The sequence below is a fragment of the Canis lupus genome, chromosome 19 (assembly GCF_003254725.2).
Source record: "Canis lupus dingo isolate Sandy chromosome 19, ASM325472v2, whole genome shotgun sequence".
In the NCBI taxonomy this organism is placed as follows: domain Eukaryota; kingdom Metazoa; phylum Chordata; class Mammalia; order Carnivora; family Canidae; genus Canis; species Canis lupus.
The window spans coordinates 12,834,298-12,859,715 of record NC_064261.1 but is presented as its reverse complement, the minus strand read 5'-3'; positions in this window follow the sequence as shown (position 1 = coordinate 12,859,715).

Here is a 25,418-nt window from a genome sequence, read left to right as displayed (position 1 = left end):
CCTGGAGTCCAGGATCGAGTCCCATGTTGGGCTCCCTGCATGGAGCCTGCTTCTCCCTCTTCCTGTGTCTCTGCCTCTCTGTGTCTCTCATTAATAAATAAATAAAATATTTAAAATAAAATAATAAAATAAAAATTCAGAATATATAATTTTAAAAATCTCTTTTTTAAAAAAGATTTATTTATTTTACAGAGAGAGAGAGAGAATGTGCATGGGAGGAGAGGCAGAAGAGTAGAATCTTTTTTTTTAAGATTTTATTTATTTATACATGAGAGACCCACAGAGAGAGGCAGAGACATAGACAGAGGGAGAAGTAGGCTCCTTGCAGGGAGCCTGCTGTAGGACTCGATCCCAGGACGGGGATCATGCCCTGAGCCAAAGGCAGATACTCAGCCGCTGAGCCTCCTAGGTGTCCCAAAAAGAGTAGAATCTTGAAGCAGACTCCTTGCCAAGTGCAGAATGCAACATGAGCCTTGATCTCACCACCCACAGGATCATGACCTGAACAAAAACCAAGAGTCAGATGCTAGGCAGCCCTAAAAATAATTTCAAAATAGTTTCTTTCCCACCTCCTTCTTCTTCTTCCTCCTCCTCCTCCTCCTCCTCCTCCTCCTCCTCCTCCTCCTCCTCCTCCTCCTCCTCCTCCTCCTTCTTCTTCTTCTTCTTCTTCTTCTTCTTCTTCTTCTTCTTCTTGTCTTCGTCTTCTTCTTTTCTTCTTCTTTTGAGAGTGCACAAGCAAGTGTGAGCAGCAGCAGGAGAGAGAATCTTAAGCAGGCTCCACACTCAGCATGGAGCCCACCACAGGGCTGGATTTCACAACTCTGAGATGATGACCTGATCTGTAATCAAGAATCTGATACTTAACTGACTGAGTCACCCAGGCACCCCTAAAATAGTTTTATTTCTAAAAGAAGGCTGTTGGAGGGGAGAGATAATTTAGACCAGGGAGTTGACAATGGCATTGGTGGGAAATGGCCAGATTTGGGACATATTTTGAAGGTAGAACCAATGGGACTTTCTGTTGAATTTGACATAGGTTATGGAAGAAAAACAGAATGACTCCAAAGTTTTTGGCTTGAGCACCTGGATTATCACCAACTGATATACAGTCTATGTGTGGGCAGGGTTTTTGTTTTTTTTTGTTTTTGTTTTTGTTTTGTTTTGTTTTTTAGATTGAGAATTCTACTTTGGAACTTTATGTTGAGTTTGAGGAACTCACTAGATACCCTAATGAAGATGTCAAGTAGGCAGTTAGATACCAGAATCCGGAGTTCAAGAAGAGATCTAGGCTGGAGATATAAATTTAGAAGTTGTCAGCAAGCAGATGGTATTTAAAGTCACAAGGGGATGAGATCACCAAGGGAGGGAATGTAGATTGAATAGAAAAGAGGACATTCTCAGGACTGCTTGGCAGGGATTTTTTAGCCTAGGTACACTCACTGAAAAATTACTAAAAAATATCCAGCTATGTAAGAATCCATGTCTCAATCCCAACATTTTTTGTCCTCAAAGAGCTAACAGTTTGACACATGAAAAGAGGGTTAACAAAATTAAAAAACAGTAATACTATAAACATTAATATTTACATTGTATTTACTATGTGTCAGGCACAGTGCTAAGTCACATTTAATCTTCACTTCAACTTTATGAGGGCAGTAATATTGAACTATTTTTCATATGAAGAAAGTGAGGCTTATGGGATTTAGAGAATTTGTTCAAGGCCTCGCAGCTAGTAAATAGTATAGCTAGGGCTCATACTCTACCTACATAGCTTTCCATGTTAGTGGCTGTACTACCTGCCTGAAGTCTCCTGGAGAAAGGCAAAAAGAGGACTATAATGTGGCTCAAGATTGCTCTTGACTGGCTAAAACAATCAAACCAAACCAACACACACACAGTAGCTGATGATTTAGAGAATTTGAGAAAATTCCATTCCCCAGAATAACTGTCTCTCACTTACTGGAACTGCCATCCCTCAGAGAGGGGTTCTAGAACTCTGATATGATAGAGAGAGGACTACAGGGCAGTAAACCCATGTTTCCAAGGACAATAGTCCAATAATAGGCAGTGAAGAGAGTATCCCAGGCTCCAAAGAGAACCAACTGCTCCTAGGTTCTGTGTTTTTAAGAGCCTTGTCTTTCCTGAAATTCCCTTCTTTTGGCTTGATGTTATTTGCCACTTTTACAAGCTACTGAACCACATCACTGGTGTGAACAGTTTCAAAGCTTACATATTTCTTCTTGTAATCAGTTTAGTCGATCTTGTAACTATAAAGAGTGAGATGGTAAATCCCAGGCTCCCATTCTGAGTCAGAATTTATGACAAGAACAACATGCTTGTGCCCAAACAGAACCATGCATGTATGGTAATATGGCACTTGAAATTTATGTACTTCCTTTTATCCAAGGAACAGAAAGTGCTTCTATAAAATGGATTGAGAGCCAACTGTCTACAGCAGGCAATGAGAACAGTTCAAAATAGGACTGCTGAAGGAATCATTTAATTTCTGCAAGGCCAGGGTTCATGTGAAGCAACCGTGTTTCCCAGTGTTTTACAGAAGTGTTTCCAGGAGGCCACTGCCATTTTAACCCCTGCTCAGCAGTGATGAATTTAACTGCATCTTTGCCTACCAGTTGTGTAATTGAAGACGTTCTTTCATCACTGCTGTTTGGTGTTGATTGCCACACAGGACTATCATCTGGTATTCACTGAGATTGTAAGCAGAATGGATCCCAGTTTTTCCATTCCATTGACTAACTAGTTAGCTCTTCTCTTTAGTAAGGTCACATTTATGATTCTCTTTGCTAGCTTAAAATCTAGTCTTGTACATAAACCCACTATTATTTCAGTCCCATTATAAAATAAAATGGCTTCTACATATGGTATACTTTATATACTATATATTTGCATACTTTAATGTGGCCATAGTGCAATAGGCCCTTGTGTTAGTTACCTGTTGCTTCAGCATAACAAATTACCCAAAATGGTGTACTTTAAAGCAACACATTATCTGCTAGTTTCTGTGGGTCAAGAGTCCTGGTATGGGCCTGACTGGGTCCTCAGCTGCAAGGTCTCTCACAAGGCTACAGTCAGGATGTTACCCAGGCCTGTGGTCATCTCAAGCCTTGACTAAGGGAGAAATTGCTTTCACTTGGGTTATTGGCAGGATTCCTTTCCTGTAGGCTGTTGGACTAAAGCCGCAGTTCCTCGCAAGCTGTTGGTTAGAAGTCTACCTCAGTCCCTTGTCATGTGAGCCTGTCACAGGTGAGAGGGCAAGGGAGAGTGCCAGCAAGAGAGAGGACTAGCAAGATGCAAGTCACAGTGTTTTGTAATCTTATCACAGAAGTGACATCTCATCACCTTTCCATATTCTATTAGTTAGAAGCATATCACCGGTTCACACTTAAGGGCAGGGAATTATATAAGGCATGAAAACCAGGGCAGCCCTGGCGCAGCGGTTTAGTGTGCCTGCAGCCCAGGGTGTGATCCTGGAGACTAGATTGAGTCCCACGTCGGGCTCCCTGCATGGAGCCTGCTTCTCCCTCTGCTTGTGTCTCTGTGTGTCTCTCTCTGTGTCTCTATGAATAAGCAAATAAAATCTTAAAAAAAAATTTTTTTTTAAAAGACATGAAAACCAGGAGGTGAGGGTCATTGGGAACCACTTAGAAGGCTTCCTACCATAGTCCTACTGTAGTCCTCCACACGTATTGTATCACTTTAACCTTTTAAAATTCCCCAATGCAGCGCTAGTCCTTTCATTTTGCAAATAGGGCAACGAGTTCTTGGAGTCTTCTACTCGCACCGACTGATGTTGAAATTCATCTTTAGTGATTCATAGTGTTTATTCATTTATGTATATGTTCCTTGAGTATGTGGAATTAAAAGATATTAGATGTGCTTCTATGCTAGGTGCTGGTGAATTTTTGTTCTTGGTAAAATGTAGGTATATACAAGGATCCTAGTAGTTCTTAAATTAATGTTCTTTGAGAAGAAGGACTATTCATAAAGTATATATCTCATAGTGTCTAATTTATTGTGTTATACCAATAGTGGATATTCATATGAATTATTGATCTGTTTTTTAAATTTCCAAATTTATAACTAGGAGTACTCTTCTGGTTTTTGAGTGTATAGGATCCAATCACTTCCATTTCAGAGATTAAGAAACACAGATGAATGGTGATTATGATCTGAACAATGCCCCAGAAACTGAAATGGAAAATTTCATTCCAATCCTATTTATAGTTCAACTTCTATGTACAAACTACATGGGTAAAGCTGACATGTAACTTGAGTTAGCTCTACATTAAACACATGTGTACCCACCAGAGACATTAAAGAGATTTGTCAGTGTATTGCTAGTGAGATAATATACAAGAATAATTTTGTAAATTGCTTATAGATATAATAGGTAAATTTAAAAAATTGTTGGTGCTGTTGCTTCCTTAACTCAGAGTCTACCTATGACCAACCACTTAGCTAAGTTATATAACTCAGAGAGTCTATAACATGCCAAGCACTTTACTAAGTGCTTCTTAGAATGTTACTCATTTAATCCTCCCGATAACTGCTCCAATAAACAAGGTCAGCACTAGTGTTCACTGATGTTGCAAAAAGGGTTCTGATTTGTTTGCTGAGATGGGTCTAGGGTCTGCAAGTCCTTGGCAGCCAAAGACAAGGAGAGTTCCAAGTGAAACTCCTTACTGACATAGTGAACTGCCAGAGTTTATTGAAGTGGGGATATGCCCCATCACCTTGCCCCACATAGAAACAGATCTGTGCAAGCATGCTTGAACTTTTTAGGAAGATACAATACCTTTTGAGATAATGGAAGATACTCTGGGGTTTGAAAGTTAGTGTAGGGTATTTCTTGACTAACAGAAAAGCAGGAGTTCTTCTAGGGGCCATAATCTAACAGACTAGATGTAGCCTAGAGACAGTGATGTAGTCATCTCTGATCTATGCAATTACTCAGAGGCCAAAAGGAAAGACAAGCTCAGTTTAATAAAACTCAACAGCAGGCATCTAGAGAATCAATAAATGTTGGTTGATGCCCACAGGGCAACTTGGAAGCAAAATTACTCCAACTGGAAGACCTTTTGCAGATAGTTATTTTTGAACAACAGTCTAAGATGTGTAAAAACAGAAATAGAAATGACTGATGGCAGGAACCCTGGACTTGCTGCTTTGAAATCATTAGTATGCCGTGGTTGATTTGCAGCTTTTTATAGTGTGGTCAAGAGGTCCCAATGATTCAATACCTCCTTTTCCTACCACCTGCCTCTCCTAGGGAAAAAAAAAAAAAACACAATACTAAAATATTCTATAGAATCTGTACCCTAAGTAGCAGCCTCTATAGCAACAAAGTAGGTAGGAGGTAGCTGCTGTAGTTTCTTTTACTTTTTTCCTCCAAATATCCAGACTTCTAAGTGGTAAGAAAATACAAACACCAAAAACCTCATTAGAATTTTGGATTAAAAACAGCTATCTGTCTTGTCTCGTTTTTGATATGCCTGCTGATAATTGGGCTATAGCTGCGTCTAAAAATAACATACAGTACATTAAAATAATATTCCTTGGCTACATTTCCAAAGTGGTATTCTGGGACTTCTGTGCATTAATCCTGTAACAATAACAGGATTTGCGCTTTTAACTCCCCTGGTGTAGCTTTGAAAATCTACCCTAAAGCAGTTAATGTTGCCATTTAAATCATCCTCTCACTATCCTTAGGGAAATAGGGAGATTAAAAAAATGACAACCCAACTGCTCAAGTGACCTATACCTGGGAGAATAAGAGAAACAACCTATTTCCTCCCAGGAACTGGGCTGATCAATATAAATATTTCAAAAGGACCATCATGCCATAAAAGCCTTAGGATTTGTATCCTACTTCAGAGTACCCTAGATATTTTCAGTGTGGATGTATTAGGTTTCCCACAGGCAAGGGAGATGGTGTGACCACTGAATAACTGGAACTGAACTGGGTTGCATGTGTGTGTGTGTGTGTGTGTGTGTGTGTGTGTAAGAAGGGGAAAGAAGCTGTCATTATCGTGTATGTTTCTGGTAAACATTCTCTTTTCCCTACAGAAACTTGGGAGTATCCCAGAAATCAGGTGCTGTTCATCATGTCAGCTAAAAAATACGTATCCTAAAACTTGTACATATCTCTAAATTGAAGCTCTAAATAGCTCTAAATTGAAGTGTCAGGAGTTTTTCAATGATGCCATTAATTGCCCTTTATTAATTGAGAAAAAAAGCTTTTGTGTAGCTGTGGTTGTGATGGGCTAGATTTAATCAGTGTAGGTACCACTAACAGGCTGGCACTGTTTTCTGCCTGCAATGCCTTTGAAATTCTAAAATGGAAAAGGAGGCCAACACACTGAGCAATTATTTCAGAACAGATTGCCCGTTAACATTTCATAATATCACCGAAATACATCCTTTCTGGGGCAGAGACTTGCTTTGGCTACAAATATCCAAGAGGTGGCAGCAACCCATGCTCTGTTGCCGGCTGCATCCCCCCAGACCGCTCACGGCTCACCGCAGAGGTCTCATCATTGCGTCACCTGAAAGCCTGTGTGCAAGGGAGGAGGGATGGAGAGGAGATATGGCATTTTGCATCTCAGTTCTTCCGGAGAGTTCAGGAAACAGCTGCATGGATTATTTTAAATGGATGTCATTCTGTCTCTTTCTTTCTTTTCCTGAAATCTTCTGCCCTAGGTGACATCTTTCTTGGGGGATCACACGCTTACTCTTATATGTTCTGTGATTCACCCCCTGAGGGAGGAAGAGACTGCCAGAGATCTCCTGAGACCTCATTTTCAATTACCTGTACTTGTCTTTTATAGACACAGAGAGGTGGAGTTGACATGGCATCATCAACCATCTTTTTTTTTTTTTTTTTTTTTTTTTTTTGAGCATGTATGTGTGCAAGGCACTTAGAGCAGCATGGAGAATGTAACACCATCCCCACCTAGGACAGTTTGCATCTTCACCAATGCGGCACCTCCCCCATCTCATGCTAAAAATATTCCACAGAACAAATAGCTGTTGAGACAGCATCAAAACCTGTACAGATCAGTAACAATATAACTTGTCATGCTATGCATCAAATGCCTAGGATGAAAAACATCTGGTGACATGGGTGGAGAATTAGGGCTGGTCTAGACTGGCCAGTGTCTAGATGTCTGTAGAATCTGGCCCTCTGCGTGTGTTTTAGGCGGTTTAACAACAAGAGCTGGGAAACACCAACTTTGCTGATAGGGTTTATTGGCAGGATGCAGGAGACGGGAGTCTCATGGGAAACTAGCCTTCAGGAGGCCATGAGGAAGCTAGAACCGGGAGGTCCAGCAGAGCTCAGCCTTGGGAGTTCTTGCCCCTCCCTATCCAACATAGTTGACTTGGACTCTGTGTCCACCACAACTGTTGCCACCAATTTGCCCTAGTTTTCAGCTCTGTGTCCCTTTTCTTGAGCTCATTTCTTCAGCTTAGTCTTGACTTTGGCACTCTCATACCTTCTGTCCCATAGCTTTCCAACATGGCATGTGCTCTCTGTACACATCTTATCAGTTTCTGCTACCACTAACAATTCAGTGACTATCTTCCCTATATTACCCATTCAATTCCCAGAAAGAGAAGAGAGTACGGAGAGACACATTGGCTCGGTTAATCACATAATTACATAGTCCCTTGCTAGACAGAGCTTTGGAGGCCAGACCGCCTTCCAGCTTATGATTGGCAGTTCTTGAGTTACCTTTATTAAAGACCTGCCCAGGTGCTCCCCAGCCTGGAAAGTGGGCACAGCTATTCCCTTCAGGAGGTCTGTGGATGTGGATGCACTGGCTTTACCATTTTGCACCTTTCTTTATACAAAGGAAGGAGCAACAGTGTTTTCTCAGACTTTGTGATGCTGGATGTCCCAGTGCCAGGATGCTACTACCTGGTGGGTTGCTCAAACTCTATCTAGTAAGAAATGAACTCTTCACCTCTTTTACTTCTTTGCAGGAATTCAGTCATGCAGCTTGAAGAACCCACTTAGGGGTGATAATTTACACACAACCTTCAATGATTCCAGAGACTTGGAGAAAGAGGAACAGACCTTCATTTGAACCAAAATGTCATGTAATTTTGTACAGCACAGGTTTGTTGGGGCCAGGCTCAGGGAGGGAAGCAGTTGGATTAGATACTAGTCTCCTTGGTATCAAATTTTCTTTAATAAGATCTCAACTTATATTTTAATTCAAAGACAGATTCTCAAGCACTGCCTCTAGGTGCCATGACATATGCAGCAGTGAGCTCTTTACCTGTTGCCCAACGAGTTGGCAGCATTCCTGCTTGTTACAACCAAGCCATCTGGAGGGGGCCGGGTAGGGCACGTGAACAGGAGAGCCAGATAGTTGCATTTCTTGGCCTTGGTCTCCCTTTAGTCCTTTCACTATTACACTTGAGGCCCTGTGGCAAACAAGGCAGACCCTGCAAGGCTGCTTTTTTGCTTTTGAATATTTCTAGTTTAGCTGCCAAGTACTTGAGGAACTCTTTCTTCTTCCGTTGCTTTGAGAGCCTGAACATCCTCTCCATCTCTTCTACTTGTGGCCAGTCTCAACCACAAGGCACTGACAAGGGTATATTAACTGTGGGTGTGAGGATGAAGCAGTATACAAAATATGGTAAAGTTTCCAATAGTGATTGAGTCTCTTTAGGTCATCAATAGCGATTTCTATGTATGGTGAATTTGGTCACTAATTTCACTATTTTGTGGGAACACATCTATGCTGTGAAGCTTTTATTTAAAACATTGATTAGAGGCACCTGGGTGGCTCAGTTGATTAAGCGACTTTCAGCTCAGGTCATAATCCCAAGTTCCTGGGATTGAGCCCCACATTCTGCTCCCTGCTCAGTGAGGGGCCTGCTTCTCCCTCTCCTTCTGCCCTTCCCCCCTGCTCATGCTCTCTCTGTGTCTCTCTCAAATAAGTAAATAAAATCTTTAAAAAATAAATTAAAGAAAACTTTTATTATTTGACGTTAACGGATGTTAAGTTTGAGCTCACTAATTAGATTGTAATAAATTCCTTGAAAGAAGGAAGGGGCTTCTGTACTCTGAAGCATCTCCTGCAGTGTTGAACACAGTGTTTACAAGGAGTAGGCTCTCGGTAGATACTTGTTAAGTTGATTTGACTCAATCTCAATTCCATTTTCAGCTCAGGAGATTTCTCACTAGGTCTTAAGGAGTCTAGATCCTTTCCAGTCATCCATTTAGAAACCTGAGGGTACAGATTCATTCATCTTTTCAACTTCTACCTTTGTTTGCCCACTTGAGGAAGAATGGCAGCCTAGACACTAAGTTTTCCAGCAGAGTCCTGGGTTTCCAATGGGATTCAAAATGTGCAGGACTCTTTAGTCTTTGCTTTCTTACTTTTCACTTTTTCTCCTAGTTAACCTCCTCATCCAAACTATTCTTCTCTCATGTTAGGATAGGTAAAGTTATGCTAGCATAACAACAGCTTCCAAAACTCAGTGGAGATTCTTCCTGAAAGAGTGACTCTGAGACCCAGTTGGCAGGTGGCCTGTCATCACAGCGTGTGCTGCCACCATAGCAGCAGCGGGGGAAATAAGCATGGAGAATGGTGCACTAACTCTTAACTAACTCCTCCACTCAGAAGTGACACACGTTATATCCAATCACATTTCATTGACCAAAGTAAGTTACGTGGCTATGCTTAACCTCAAGGGAATGGAGAAATGCCACCCTTTCGTGTCCCAGGAAGGGTGGAGAGCCAGAAATACCAGTGACCTCCATAATGCTGACCACACCTCCTCAGAGAACTTGGGAGTTTCTGTCTTCCAGTTCATTCTTTAGTGAGGCACTGACCCTTTGAGAGTAAGACACACTTTATTCTTTGGGTTTCACAGGAATTAAAAACAAAATAAGCCTGTAATAAAGATGACTTAAGTCAATTAAAGCCTTTTCCCTATATAATGTAAATATCAATTGGGGAGGGGGGTTGTTTGTTTTGTCACACCAGTGCTCAGAATAGGTTGCAACCTTTTCTAATGCTGTCTGTAAGATGGTTGATGTAAAGCAATCTGCTTTGTTTATTATGGTCAATAGGCCTATTCATGCTTGATGCTTCCTTTACCTCACAAACACTCAAGGACTACTTCTCCACAGAGCAGAGTCAGTTCAGACTCATGGGCTATGGGCATCTGCTCTTTCTCCCTTGCCCTAAGTCTGACTAGACTCACAGTCACGAAGCAAGACCCCATGTTCTTCAAAAGCAGGCAGGGAGTTTGACCTCATCCACTTAGTCATCCTATGTTCCTTACTCATTCAATAACTCCCCTCCCTCCAAAGAATTAATTCTAACTATAAGAACAAGAAGTTTACTAACAAATGTAATGAGTTTGGTAGTCAGCTCTCTTTTAACCCCAGTCAGAAGACTATTACTAACATGCCAGATAAGAGCCAACCATGATTTCATTGAAAGAGCCTTGGCATTAGTGTCTGAAGATTGTTAGTCCTATCTGCATCATATTCTAGCTGTGTTATCATGGAAAAATCACTTGACTTCTCTGAATCTTCACTGGTAAAATTAGGATAATTACACTTACCTTTTAGAATGGAGTTTCTTGTCTGTAAAATGTAAATTACAATATTTCCCTCTCAGGGTTGTGGGGATTTAAATTATTTTGACAAAGATAATTTCTGAGCAAAATATATGTGTATAAGTATGTATATCCCAAGCTGGGAACTTCTTCCCTCCTTTTTTGCTTGCTAATTAGGAGTCATAAATAAAATGCTGACGAGCTGCAGTCTGCCGTCTGTGCTGTAGCTGGAGGGCTGTTTTGACTTTGCCTGACAAATGGCTAACCAGCCGCTCCCACCATGCCCAACTCAAGTGTTCAGCACTGAGAAATCCAGCTACTGCCAACAGCATCTTATAAACTTGTCACTGTTTACTTACTTGGTGACAGTGTTTTTGTTCACTGATCATCCCTGAGATTTCACCCGTCAGGGTGTGTCTGTTTCCCTCAAAATGCCAAAATGCCATTTAAGTACAATCCTTTCCCAAACCACATGAAAATAGTGAAGATCTCTAAATGAGACTTGATGCCTTTGCAGTATATCCTCATGAATTGCAATACAGTTGGGGTGGATGTGGTCTTTACAGAGCAGGAACTGGGCACACATGAAACTTAATTAAATGGACATAAACTTCAGAGCTGATTCAGTATGCTGCTAGCCAAGACTTCCAAATAACCTGTCAAGTGGTGTGCTGGAGATAACTCATACCAGCTTGGGAGAACTGATTGTTAGATTTTCAGGAATTTTGCGAGGTGGTTGATGTCATGTTGGTAGATTGAAATTGGCCACAGTGGAAGTGTTTACACCATGGAAACTGGCAAACACTACACAATCATGCTTTTTTTTTTTTTCCTCAGAGAGCTGATTACTAAACATATAGCAACTTACCACATACAGTGCACCTGTGTCAAACCAAAATGTGACTGAGGAGAATGTGAGAAGGAACATCCCCAGAAGAATAAATAAAACCATGGTGCTAGTTTAAAGGAGGAATGACCTAACTTTTAGTGAGACCCTGTGTATGCCAGGTTGTATCCTAACTTAGATTGAAACTGCTACATATCAGGAGGTATGTAACAAATTAATGTGGTGGGTCAACACCCATGTGTTCATATAAAGGATAAAGAGCCTCCTGAGCCTGACTCAAAGCTGGTTGTGGGAGAGGAAGGATAATGCTAGGTCTGCATTGCACTTGTCACTCAGGTTTTGATCCAGGACCTGGCTGAGACTGGTAAAGGGTGGGGCGGAGAAAGACTGTAAGCAAAGACTAAAAAGGCTGCTTCAGCAAAACTCTGTTGTATGAGGCAGTGAGTGTATTTGGATTTGGCATTGTAGTTGTTCCAAAACCTCAGCTGCAGTAGTTTGAGGACAGCAGAGGCTTGGCTGATTCACTGGAGTTCATTGAGGTGGGCTTGCTTTTGAGCACCTTTTCCAAGAGTACTTTACAGAGGGCCACAGTCCTATGTGAGCAGATAGGAGCAAGGGCCAGTAGGATTTATTTATTTTCTTATTTTTATTTTTTATTTTTTAAAATTTTAAAAAATATTTTATTTATTCATTCATGAAAGACACATAGAGAGAGAGGCAGAAACATAAGCAGAGGGAGAAGCAGGCTCCATGCAGTAAGCCTGATGTGGGACTTGATCCCAGGACTCCAGGATCACACCCTGAGCCAAAGGCAGATGCTCAACTGCTGAGCCACCCAGGCATCCCAGGATTTATTTATGTGATCCTACATTACCTTATACTAGTAAGGCAAGAGGGACACTGGTGACATATTTATTTTCTCAGTGTATGCTCACAACAACTGTATGAGAAAGCCATTACTCTATCCATCTTAAATATGAAGAAACTAAGGATCAAAGAGCTGGAGTAACTTGCCAGATATATACAGAAAGTAAGTGGCAGGACTGGGATTTGAACATAGTATTATCAGACCTCAGCCCCCACCCACCCCAGGGCCTCTGTAACCTCCCTTTACTCTGTGTCTCTGCAGATTTTCTGGGAAAGAAGTGTCTCTCTTCTCTCCAAAGCCATCCCTTCCACTTGTGCCTATGAATTCTACACCCCCTCAATCCCTGCTCCAGAGTCTTTGTAAAGCACCCCCTTTCTCTGTTGTGCATCTTTAATCTGCCCTTCTCTACAAACTTCTTTCCTTCAGCCAGTTCATTTATCTTTGTCATCTATCACCTGAAATGGGTAGCCACCTGGTGCCTTTCTCAGTCTTCTCTCTCTTAGCCTTTGCTGCATTGAATACAGTTCAGATTCTCCTTTATTCTTAAAACTCTCCAATCCCAGTTTCTGTGACTCACTTGGTTTTTTTTTTTTTCCTTCCCTCTCTGGTTACTCCTCTGGCTACTCTGGCTCTTCCCTTTCCCAGTCCTTGAAATATAAGCATTACTCTGAGAATCTGATGTTGGTTCTCTTCTTGTTCTTCAGTCTTTTCCCTTTGAGGTTCCCTGTGGCCTCAGGTCTCTATGCAGACAATCCCAAACCAATATATCTATATATCTGGTTGGAAAATGGATAGAAATAACTTGACTGGCTCTCTAGGGCCAAAAGCAGTCTCTCGTATGTAGTAGAAACTCAATAAACAAAAGGGATTTCAGGCGTGCGTGGGTGGCTCAGTCAAGTTAAATGCCTGACTTCAGCTCAGGTCATGATCTCAAAGTCCTAGGACTGAGCCCTATATCGGTCTGCCCACTCAGTGTCTGCTTGGCCCTTTGCCCTTCCTCCGCTCATGCTCTTTTTCTCTCTCTCTCTTAAATAAATAAAAATCTTTTTTAAAAAAAGAGATTTCAGATGAAGAGGATATTGTGAACTGAGTTTGAGCATATGTATATGTATTAATTTATTTGAAGTTTACCTTCTTTATGCTCTGAACTCCCTAAGGTCAAGAATTGTGCCTTTTCCCCCATTTTAATTCCCTAATCCAGCATAATACATACTAGCTGTTCAATACATGTTGAATGAATGAGTCCAAACTTGCTGATAACTTGGTGAAAAATTGTGGCAGTCCTTATATAGGAATTAAGACTTTATTCTCTGTGCAGTGGGCTTAGAGCCATCAAAGGCTTTTTCCTCATTTGAGTAACTCAATTGGAGCTGAGCTCCAAGATGACTCATCTGGCTGCAGACCATATTTAAAATCCTGCGCCATCTTCCTCCCTTGCCCTTGCTGTTCCATCTCTAATCAGTGGTCCAATGTTGTTGATTTTATTCCAAAATATGGCTTTATGGCTTGTATCTGTGTTTTTGTTTCTATTATCATGGCCACCTCCCAAGGTCAGCCTTAATTACCTCGTCTGGACTTCAGGGCTGGTCACTCCCACTCCAATCACTCTTTATCCCTTTCCTATATGCCACAGGCTTTGAATATTTTACTTACAGCTAGCTCTGTGTTTGTAAAAAAAAAAAAAAGAACAAAGCTGAATTGGTTCTGGGAAAGTGAGGATAAAGAGGGTTAATGTAACTTTGTGTTATCTGCCTTTAATCCTGTAGGCCCTTTAAATCTGCTGGCTGCTTTGGGTTTTACCCTTGAGTTGTTTGAGTGGGTTTATCCTGTCATTGCTCCTTGTAACAAAGGCTAGGATCCTATCTCCACAATAAAGCCAAGTTATGGGAGAAAGAGAATGGACCATTGGAAATGTGAGTTGACTATGACGTTGAAGAGACGCAAAGCACAGGAAAGAACATTCTTCAGGCAAGGGAGATCCAGAGAACGGAAAAAGGGACACCTGGGTGGCCCAGTGATTGAGCATCTACCTTTGGCTCAGGTTGTGATCTTCCGGTCCTGGGTCCCACATCAGACTACCTGCGGGGAGCCTGCTTCTCTTTCTGCCCACATATCTGCCTCTCCCTCTCTCTCTCTCTCTCTCTCTGTCTCTCATGAATAGATGAATAAAATCTTTAAAAAAAGAGAATGAAAAAAAATCAACAATATGGGGAGAAGTTCTTTGAGATAATATTTCTAGATAGAAGGAAGAAGAAAAGAGGAAAAGAAGATAAGAGATGAACTCCTGCCATTTTTTTTCATAGCTAATTGTGGGTAAATAGGCCTTTTCTAGAAATCTTAGGACTTTTGTGGATCCAGAATTTATCCTGATAAAATAGTGAGCTAACAAACTTCTGGGGACTTCTTTGGGGACACTTACACTTAAGAAATTTAGATTAGTGTTACACAAAATGTCATTTGCCTTTTGCAAATGTACAGAAATGACAGTATTTTGAAACTTTAATCAGACATTGCTCAGTGCTATGCTGGAGGTGGGTGGTACTGGCTGGAAAAGCTGATGTGGGCAGTTCTTCCCTCCTTTGTGGTTCAGTGACTTCCCGTTGGTAACTTGAAATCAGCCATGTGGAAGGTATTTTTATCACAAAAATGGGCAAATGCTACAAATCAGGACTCCTCCCACCCCTAAGAACTGGGTGCTGAACATTTACCAACACATTACTACTTGGCGACATCAATGTACCTGATCAGGGGATGTTATTGAACAGGGTGTTGTTAAATTTATGTGATGAGTTTCTTGCAGCTGCTTGTCTCTATCTGACATGTATAGTAGGATCATGGATTTGTTAGCAAAGGAATGGGGGGTAATTGGTCCTTCACTATAGGAGATTGGAAGTGCGCTGCCTTAGATCAACTTCAGCTGATTTCAGAGGTCCAAGTATTCCAACAGGGGTCTTCGTGATAACCAAATGAAACAGCTGCCCTCTTTAGAAATCTGCTACTCCAGGTTCAAACTCTCTAAGACAGTTAGGATCAAGGGTAGCATAGGAAAGGGGTGGCAGGTCCAGCCAGGGCAGGGAAATTATATGTGAAATAGCTGAAGGTGTGTGCATTAGTCTACTAGGGCTGCCATAACAAAAAAACACAGACCTGGTGGTTTAAACAACAGTAACTTATTCTCTCACAGTTCTGGAGGCTGGAAGTCCAAGATTAAGGTATTAGAAGGTTTGCTTTCTTGTGAAGCCTCTCTCCTTATCTTGTAGATGGTTGCCTTCTTACTGTGACCTCACATGGGTCTTTCCTATACACTTGAGCATCTCTTCTCATAAGGACACCACGTAAAACAAACAAACAAACAAACAAAACAAACAAACCAACAACCAACCAACCAGTCCTATTGGATTAAGGGCCTACCCTTACAGTTTACCTCTTTTTATGATTCACCTCTTTTTTTTTTTTTTAAGATTTTATTTATTTATTATGAGAGACACAGAGAGAGAGGCAGAGACATAAACAGAGGGAGAAGCAAGCTCCTCACAGGGATCCCAATGTGGGACTTGATCCCCAGACAGAGATCACAACACCCTGAGCCCAAGGCAGATGCTCAACCACTGAGCCACCCAGGCGTCCCTGACTCACCTCTTTAAAGGTCCTATTTCCAAATACAGTCATATTGGGGATTAGTTTCAGCACATGAATTTTAAGGGGACACAATTCAGCCTAAACAATGTATCACTGTGCTTTATCTGGAGTCATACTGTATTTTTTTAAATGATTTTTACATTTAGAGTAAAGTATTCTGCATTAAAGTTATTTCAGTGTCTGTTGTGAAATAAGGTTCTATCTTTTTAATCCAAATACTTAGCCAGTTTTTTCTTTCTTTTTTCTTTACATTTTTTAATTTAAATTCAATTTGCCACATATAGTATAACACCCAGTGCTCATCCATTGGAGTGCCCTCCTCAGTGCCCGTCACCTAGTGACCACATTCTGCCCCCCTTCCACAATCCTTTGTTTGTTTCCCAGAGTTAGGAATCTTTCATGGTTTGTCACCCTCTCTAATTTTTCCCACTCAGTTCTCCTTCTTTCCCTTATAATCCCTTTCACTATTTCTTATATTCCCCATATGAGTGAAACCATATGATAATTGTCCTTCTCCGATGGACTTCTTTCACTCAGCATAATACTCTCTGTCAGGTTTAATCTGATCAGTAGTGAAATGGGATAGAGAGGCCAGGCAAAAGTTGGTCAAAACAGGCGTTTAATGGGAGGCGCTCTTGGGCGAGGTTCCACAGCCTGCAGGGGAGGGAGAGAGTCGGGGAAGTCTCAGGCAGGGAAGTCGAGTGCAGGGGAGAGCAAGTGGGCTTTTTAAGAGGGGAGGGGTAAGGGGTTGGGTGTCTGTTTGGGGTGATAGGTATTAGGCATATTACTGGTGGAATCAGCCTGGGGCAATAACTGCTCATGCCCTTATATGGGGTCTGGGTAAAGTACGGTTCAGGTTTCCTGATGACATGTCCTCCGGCAGTCAGCAGGTGATGGGAAAGTTCTGAGGTGGGGGCCACAAGGTGGGGGGGGGGGTCTGCTGCCATTTTGTTGGTGCCTCCTGATCCCCCTTGATCCCGCCGGCCCAACACTCTCCAATTCCATCCGCATCAAAGCAAATGGTAGGTATTCCTCTTTTCTGATGGCTGAGTAATATTCCATTGTGTGTGTGTGTATATATATATATCCCACATCATCTTTATCCATTCATCTGTTGAGAACATCATGGCTCCTTTCACAGTTTGGCTATTGTGGACATTGCTTCTATGAACATTAGGGTCCAGGTGTCCCAGCATTTCACTACATTAGTATCTTTGGGGTAAATACCCAAGAGTGGAATTTCTGGGTTGTGTAGGGTAGCTCTATTTTAGCTTCTTGAGGAATCTGCACACTGTTTTCCAGAGTGGCTGTACCAGTTTGCATTCCCCCCAACAGTGCAAGAGGGTTCCCCTTTCTCCACATCCTCTCCAATGTTTGTTGTTTCCTGTCTTGTTAATTTTCACCATTCTCACTTAAAATGGTTGAAAGATCTAAATGTGAGACAAGAATCCACATCAAAATCCTAGAGAAGAACACAGGCAACACCCTTTTTGAACTTGGCCACAGCAACTTCTTGCAAGATACATCTATGAAGGCAAGGGAAACAAAAGCAAAAATGAATTATTGGGGCTTCATCAAGATAAAATGCTCCTGCACAGCAAAAGAAACAGTCAACAAAACTAAAAGAGAACCTACAGAATGGGAGAAGATATTTGCAAATGACATATCAGATAAAGGGCTAGTATCCAAGATCTATAAAGAATTTATCAAACTCAACACCCAAGAAACAAACAATCCAATCATGAAATGGGCAAAAACATAAACAGAAATGTCACCAAAGAAGACATACACATGGCCAACAAACACATGAGAAAATGCTCCGCATCACTTGCCATCAGGGAAATACACATCAAAACCGCAATGAGATAACACCTCACACTGGTCATACTATATTCTAATCAAGACTGAGGGGGCAAGGAGTACCCCCTTAGTCTTGTAGTGAATGACATAAGACTGTTGAGGCAAGGAGACCTCTTCACTATTCCAGGGATTCCTTCTCACTTCTTCTGGATGCTCCTGCCACTTTTCAGCACTCTCCAACCTCACTAAGTCTTAGCTTATCCATTAGTTCCCCTTCGAGTCTCATTTCTCTGACAACTACTGGTTTGAGAGAATTATCCCTCACCTGTCTCACCTTAGCACTTTTCTTTGTATTGTGAATTTGGTAATGAATCTCATCCAGCTTTGCAATGCCTTTTTTGATATTTTCTAAATATACCCATAACATGTATTTAGGGCTTGTCTATCCAGCTAGGTGGTAGGTACACCAAGAAATGGACCACAACTTACTCTTCTCAACAACTTCCCCTATTTAGTGATTAATTAGCTGTGTGCCTTTTATAGAGTAAGAAGTCAGTAAATATCACAGAGTTGTACTTTTTCTTGAACTGGTTAAGGTCATTACATGCTCATAAGTGTGTATGGAATCAATAAGTAATATACTTAGTGAATACTGAGGCTTTTTTTTCTTTATCATGAATATCAAGCTGGATTTCTCCAGTAAGCACTCCTGGAATGTCACTTGGGGGTACCATCATTCCAGTGAATTATGGTGACTTCTAACACTAACTCTGGTATAAAAGAGACCTAAATTTGAGTTCTCATTTTCCCATTTACTTGCTAGCTGGTCCTGGATAAATTAGCATCTCTCTCTAAGGCTCAGTTTCTTCACTTGTAAAAGAATACTTTATCTTACAAAGTGGTGACAAAGGAGTAAAATAGAAATAGTAGCACTAAATAAATAGTGGCTGTTTATCATTAATATTGTTATGATAATACACAGATTTTTTTAAAAGTACAAACTTAAACCATAAATATCAGTCTCTATTCTGAACCAAGAGTAACTTGGTTAAAGAGAAATATTTGTGCACCATCAGAGAATCAGCTCTTCTTTAAAGAGCCTATTTAGTACCCTGTGCCAAGTGCCCCTGAAATTAAAAATATTGTGAAGAATCCAAAAGGAACACTCCTATTTATGATGAGTTGACTTCTAAAAACTTTTGATCTCTAAGTGTCAAGTATCTCCTCAAGTTCTACTTCTCTTTGTAAAGCATAAAATATTTTTACCTACAAAACACCATATTTTGAATTTTATTATTCTGGAGCCAGTCAGATCACAAGGAACTACCATATCATTTAACAGGAATAAGTCAGCATGACATTTGTCCTGAAGTTAATGATAAAATGAAATGAAATCATAATCAGTGTTTCTCAGAGATGTTAAAAAAAAAATTGATGGAGGAAGAAGAAAGTGATACAGGAACAAAAATCCCACATAATCTTCTAAATAGGACTTCTGTGTACTTAGGAGAGAGCTCAGGTAGGAGGGATCCTGTAGGGAGAGCAAGAGGGTGGTGAGTAGTGAGGCAGTGCAGTCCTATGTTGCTCTAGGGCAGCCTGTGCAATGGAGAAGCTTCCCGAAAAGTGCAAAATGGCTTGTCAGCTTTTCTACATGTTCTAACAAATTAAATATACATCCTAAAAGGTATACTGCAATATTAAAGTCCATTTATATAAGCTGTAAAGTTTCCCTTGTGTGTCCTGGCAGGCACAAATGTGGCTAGGAAATGTCTGTAGGTTGATTCCTTTGTGAACTCTGTGGAGCTGACATGACTGAAACCTACAGTGACCCAGACGAGGACAGAAGCTTGTGCTGGACACAGTGCTGTGGCTCATATGTACAAGAAAGTAATATGAATCCCCACAGAGCAGTGTGGTGAAAAATTATTCAGGCTGCTTCCTAAAGAAACTTCTAACACAATGCATAATGAAAACGTCAGGTGCAATGAGATATTAGGTGCTGCTCTGCTGTTCTGAAGTGCCAGGTATTTCTCTACCTGTTATCCAAGTAGGTGAGTTTTGGGAATGCATTTGCAGCCTGAGGAGAGCATCAGCAGTTATCTGTGCTGAGAAGATCATAAAGTGACTGACAACAATGAAGCTGGTAGGAAGTGCCTGAGGAAATGTTGAGGACTTCTATAGAGGAGGTAATGTGACGAGGTGAGCCATGGTGAAGGTGTGTGGAAAGAGGATACTGCCTGTGTACAATGCTGAGTAATGTTGTGGCCCAAATCCCTGGCCCTGTGGATTTGAAAATTGTTCTCAGGGAAGTTCTTATTATTAAGAATCAAGATGAAATCACTGAAGCAAGCAATATGATTTTTGTTATTTCTGTAGTCATTCTAGAAATCCAAGCTCAATGTTAGGCATTTATTTGTGTTTATTATTTATTATAGATTTCCATATCAGTTTGAGTCTCTGACTTGTGTGATACTTATCTCAGATTGCTTCTTGGAGTCTCTGTGGCTGCTCCTCCTCCCTTGGTCATGTCCAGTCATTGTCAAATGGCTTTGAGGAAGTTAATCTCTCTTAGTCTCCATTTCCTGGCATTTTACCTTTGTAGTGTCCCTTGCTTTCTATCTCATTATCTCTTTGTCACTGCCCCTACCTGAACTCTATCCAGTCCAGACCTCTCTAGTCTCCCTCTACACGACTCTTACCCTTTGACCTTCCTACTCAGAGCATAGCAGTAGTAAAAGGTAACCCAGTTTAATAGCTACTTTTTTGGGCACCCAGTCCTGGGGTTACATATATTTGTTCTAATGTTGCAGTAACTGAGGAAATGGTATTGTCACTTCCACTGTATGGCTTGAGAGGCTCCAAAAGGGTGAAAATGTGCCTATATCAGCTAATGAGAGCCAAAGTTAGAATTATAACCCAGGGATGATGGACCCCATAGTTCATGCTATTCCCTACTCATTGTGTTTTCTCTCCTCAAAAATCTTCAGTGGCTCCCATTGCTTAATAGATTAAGTCCAAGCTGTTTTATCTTGACATTCAAGGCCCTCTAAAATCTAGGCTTTTTCTGTTACCTTTGGTTTCATGTCCTACTCTGTAGCCAAAAAAATAAGCAGCCAAACAAACAAACCCTCCCCCCCCTTTTTTTTGTTTACACCTATGCTTTCTTTCCTAAGTACGTTATACATGCTTTTCTCCTGCCTGGAGCAGAAACTCTGTCATTCCTTCAGTGTAAGTAAATCTTGCCCAAGAAAACATTGAGCAGAGTTGGGCCAGAGATCCATTTATTTTCTGGCTCACAAAGGGTATATTGGATCTTTATTAAATAGTCTAAAATGTCCTTTCAATAATGTTTTTCTTTAATATCTTTTTAAAAGACATTTAAAGTGAATCAGAAAGCAATTAAATGATTAATTGCTGCAGTCTGATTCTGCTGCCCTCAGCCTCCGTGGATGCTATCTGACCGATTAACCTCTGTTTCTGAGCCCTGTCTGATTGAGGAAGGCAATGACGGAAAACGCTTGGCCTATCACATGACTGATCTTTGCTGTCATGAGCCATCGTTTTCTAACTGCAAGCTTTCATTTTCAAAGTCCTGGCATGATTTCAGGAGCTGTAAACCCTCGTGTGAGTAAGTGAGCAGTAAGAACTGGCAGTTTTTCAATCTCAAGTCTCTTCAGCTTTAAACCTACATTTAGCTGTGATTTTTTCTCTCCTTAAGTTGGGCATTTTTTTGGTGACTACTCTTTTGATAAATAAAATAGGGTGGAGGTGAAAATGACTGAGACAAATATGGGTCAGTCCAGGTAGGGCTGACTCTAGAAAAAAACAGCCCCAACATTAATTATATAGTCAGAGCAGGAGGTGAGAGAGAAATAGGTAAATATATGGAGTTCCCAGCCTTTGCAGTATAACTATTGACTCAGGGCAGGGGACACTGAAAATGAACTCCCAAATTATGAATTCAGTGGTGGAGATAGTCCACATGCCAGTTTGTACATATGTTATTTTTGATGTCTTTGGGGGGAGTCAAGGAGTATTTACTCCAGGGTCTAACTCTGAATGGAACAGGTTTATGGAATATTGGAGAAGGATATATCATTTGAAAGATTTCTCTTTTTTTTCCTAAGATTTTATTTATTTGACAGAGAGTGAGAGAGCACAAGTAGGGGAGCAGCAGGCAGAGGGAGAAACAGGCTTCTCCCTGAGCAGGAAGCCTGATGTGGGGCTTGATCCCAGGACCCTGAAATGGTGACCTGAGCCAAAGGCAGATGCTTAACTGACTAAGCCACCCAGGTGCCCCCATTTGAAAGATTTCTAGTTACAATGCTTAAGTAATTGCATTTAATTTAATGCAGAATTAATTGTTTTTAGTGCATTCTTAGCTGAACAGTATGGTTAATATTATTTGCATTAATGTTTAAGAGATGAGAAGTCTGAAAACAAAAATGTGAATATAATTTGAAGGACTTCCTAAAGATTTGTTCCTTCCTGATGGTTTTGTTTTGTTTTTTGGGTGTTTTGTTTTGTTTTGTTTTGTTTTAAAGAGGGAGAGTGGTGGGGGAGGGGCAGAGGGAAAGGGAGAAAGGGAATCTTCAGGAGTCTCTATGCCCAGCACAGAGCCTAACATAGGACTCTATCATGGTCTGAGAGGAAATCAGGTGTCAGCCACCCAGGTGCCTATCCTGCCTGAGAGTTTTATTTTGAAATTTTTATATCAAATATTTTATTATCCTCTTTTCTTTTTATTTCTTAGATTTCAAAACAAATTAGTAAGAGGAAGAATGAGGAGGAGGAGAAACTGTACCTACCATCAGAATGTTATAGTCAGCAATGTAATGAAAACAGATTGTAATTTCATACTGAGTTTTGATTGTGCATCTATGTTTTTGTTATTGTCTTCTTCATCTTCATATCTAGCAATAATTATTGACCATCAAATGTCCTTATAGTACCATCTTAGGAAACTGGATATAAGGGGTTCTATAAGGAAAAAAGATATTATTGATATATGGAGTTTATTTAGAAGACAGTTGTAGACATCTACAGAAATAATAGTAGCTTACATTTATGGAGCACTCACAATATGCTGACCTTTGCCTAAGTGCTTCACACAGCATTAGTTCATTTATTCCTCTCAACAACTGTATGAGATAGGTTCTATTTCCTCTGTTTTATGAATGAGAAAACTGAGGCACAAGGAGATTAGATAAATCATTATAGTCACATATGCTGGAGCTGGTAGAGCTGTAATTTCAGCCCAGGCAGTCTGAATACAGAATTAAAAAAATTTTTTTACGTGTAACCAGAATTAAACTGATTTTGCTCTTTTTAGATTTCTTAGACTTACCATCACCACCAGTGCATTCTAAGGAGCGATTTAGTATGGAGTTTATAAGAATAGAAGAAGAATCATTTACAGTAGAGAGATGGAGAAAGGTAAATGAAGAAAGACACTAGTAAAAGCACTGTAGCAGTCCTGAGAGAAGGATTCTAGAGGGGTTGGCCTGTCTATATCCTCTACTCTGTACTCACATGTGCCTTAGCCTGCACTGGTTGACAATGATGGGCACTTGCTTAAGGAGCATGGCTGGTGACTGATTTTTGTCACTCACTGCACTGGTTTCCTGCACCTCATATTGGGATGGATAACACTGACAGCTTCCTTTGGATTCCATCCATGTGGAGCATACCACCCTTCTAGATATGTAGTTCATGTTTCCTTCTTGGAGCTAGAATGTATCCTTTCCTTTCATACCTCTTCCCACTCAGAACACTTAGGACAGGCCCATCATCCTTTATCTAAAACCATGGGGCCAGTTATATTTTGGAATTCAAAATTTGGAAAGGTAAATGGTATGTATCCCATATATTGTATAATATTTCTAGTGCGGTCTGGGTCAATACTCCATAAATAAATAGTCACAAAATGTATGCATCTTCACCCTAAGTGAGACAAATAATGACTACACTCAGCTACATGTCAAGAAAGTCAGATTTTGCCGCCAAACAATTTTGTGCCAGATTTTGGAAAAACTTTTGGCTGCAGGACTTTCTGTATTTTAGAATTTAGGATAAAGGAATGGAAATATCATAACCTATTCTTTCCATTTTAGTCAGAGGCATGGACATTAAAGACACTGACAAAGCTTTCCTACATTTCCTGGACTGGCCAGGAAGGAGTCTGGCATAGGCTGAGCCTGAAGAACTTCAGGTACTCAGGAAGTAGAGTCAGTATTTACACTATCTATATTCCCTGCAGGTTTGCTGTGCAAAAAGTAATAAAGAAAATACAAACTCAAGAAAGAAAAGATTCAAAAAAATTTTTTGATTTGAAAGACCTATTTATATTACTCACAAAGGCCTCTCCCCTTCTTCCCTTGGGAGTTACTTAGCTTAGCTTGGAGGACCACAGATTAAAGTACAATATAGCAAGTATTATTAAAGACAACCTGTAAAAATGCATTATCCTGAAGATTTAGCAGCTAATTTTCTGTTGTCCTTATTTCTTACATCATTTTTTTCCCTCAGTGTATAACCTTCTTTAAATTTTATGTTCTGCTCTCAAATTCCTTCTGGATTTAATGACTAACCTCTATTTGTGTTATCCTGGTGAAGCCTATAGAAGGAAAATCATAAATCAATGGCATATGTTTGTAGCTATAAACAGGGGACAGATTCAGAAATATCTAAATGTGCCAAGTACCCTATTTCCTAGAATCGCAATGCTCAACTCTCAATTAATCTTAGATTTACAAATCTAATCAAATGGCCCAATCCATTTTCATTGAGAAACTGTGCACTGTGTATAATCTTTTACTTGACCTAAATCTATAGTAAATCTTGGGAAGTAAACTCTTTTGTGGAACTGGTCACTCTGTTGGATAAAGCCAGAGTCCCCTTATAGGGCCCTGAGTTACCATTTCATGTACTTCAAGACATAGTTTGCAAAGGGACAGTCTGTAGTACCTCACATACAAGGAGGACAGTACTCAATACTCATAAATGCTGTGTGTGGTGATGGTTGAAGGACTACACTGAGTCATTTATGCTTTGCCCCCCAGCTCTTTGGAAATAGGGTATGATTTTGGAAGGTAATAGTAGCAAATATTTATTTATCACCTTTCTGGGTCAGCCAGGCATTTTTAAAACTCTCTCTACCTATGAACTTATTCAATCCTTTTAGCAAACAAAGAGGCAGGAACCATATGATCTTTGTCTTAAAGATGAGAAAGCTCAAGCACAAAGAAGTTAAGTAAATGGTCCTGTGAACCTTAGCTAGTGAGTGGGGTGTGGGGCTCTGAATCATGGCAATCTTTTTTAAGTCAACCCACATAACCATTGTCATGCTGCTTTCCAGGATATTGCATGTCCTGTGACAAAACGTGTCCCAATGGTAGGAAGCTTACCACTTGGGCTTCCTTAGAATGTCTTCCAGCCCAGTGGTTTTCCAACCTTAAGTTTCTTCAGAATTCCTGGAGGTGTTGGGAATGAGAGGAAAGGGGACTTCATACCCATATTAGCCAGAACAAGTCAGCATTATAAGTATTACTTGCTGGCACTAAGATTTTATTTTAATAAAGAGTTCAATTCACAGAAGCTTGAAATGACAACTCTAAACAGTTGAGCCAGTTAGCCCTCACATAGTGTTCATAGCAATTGCAA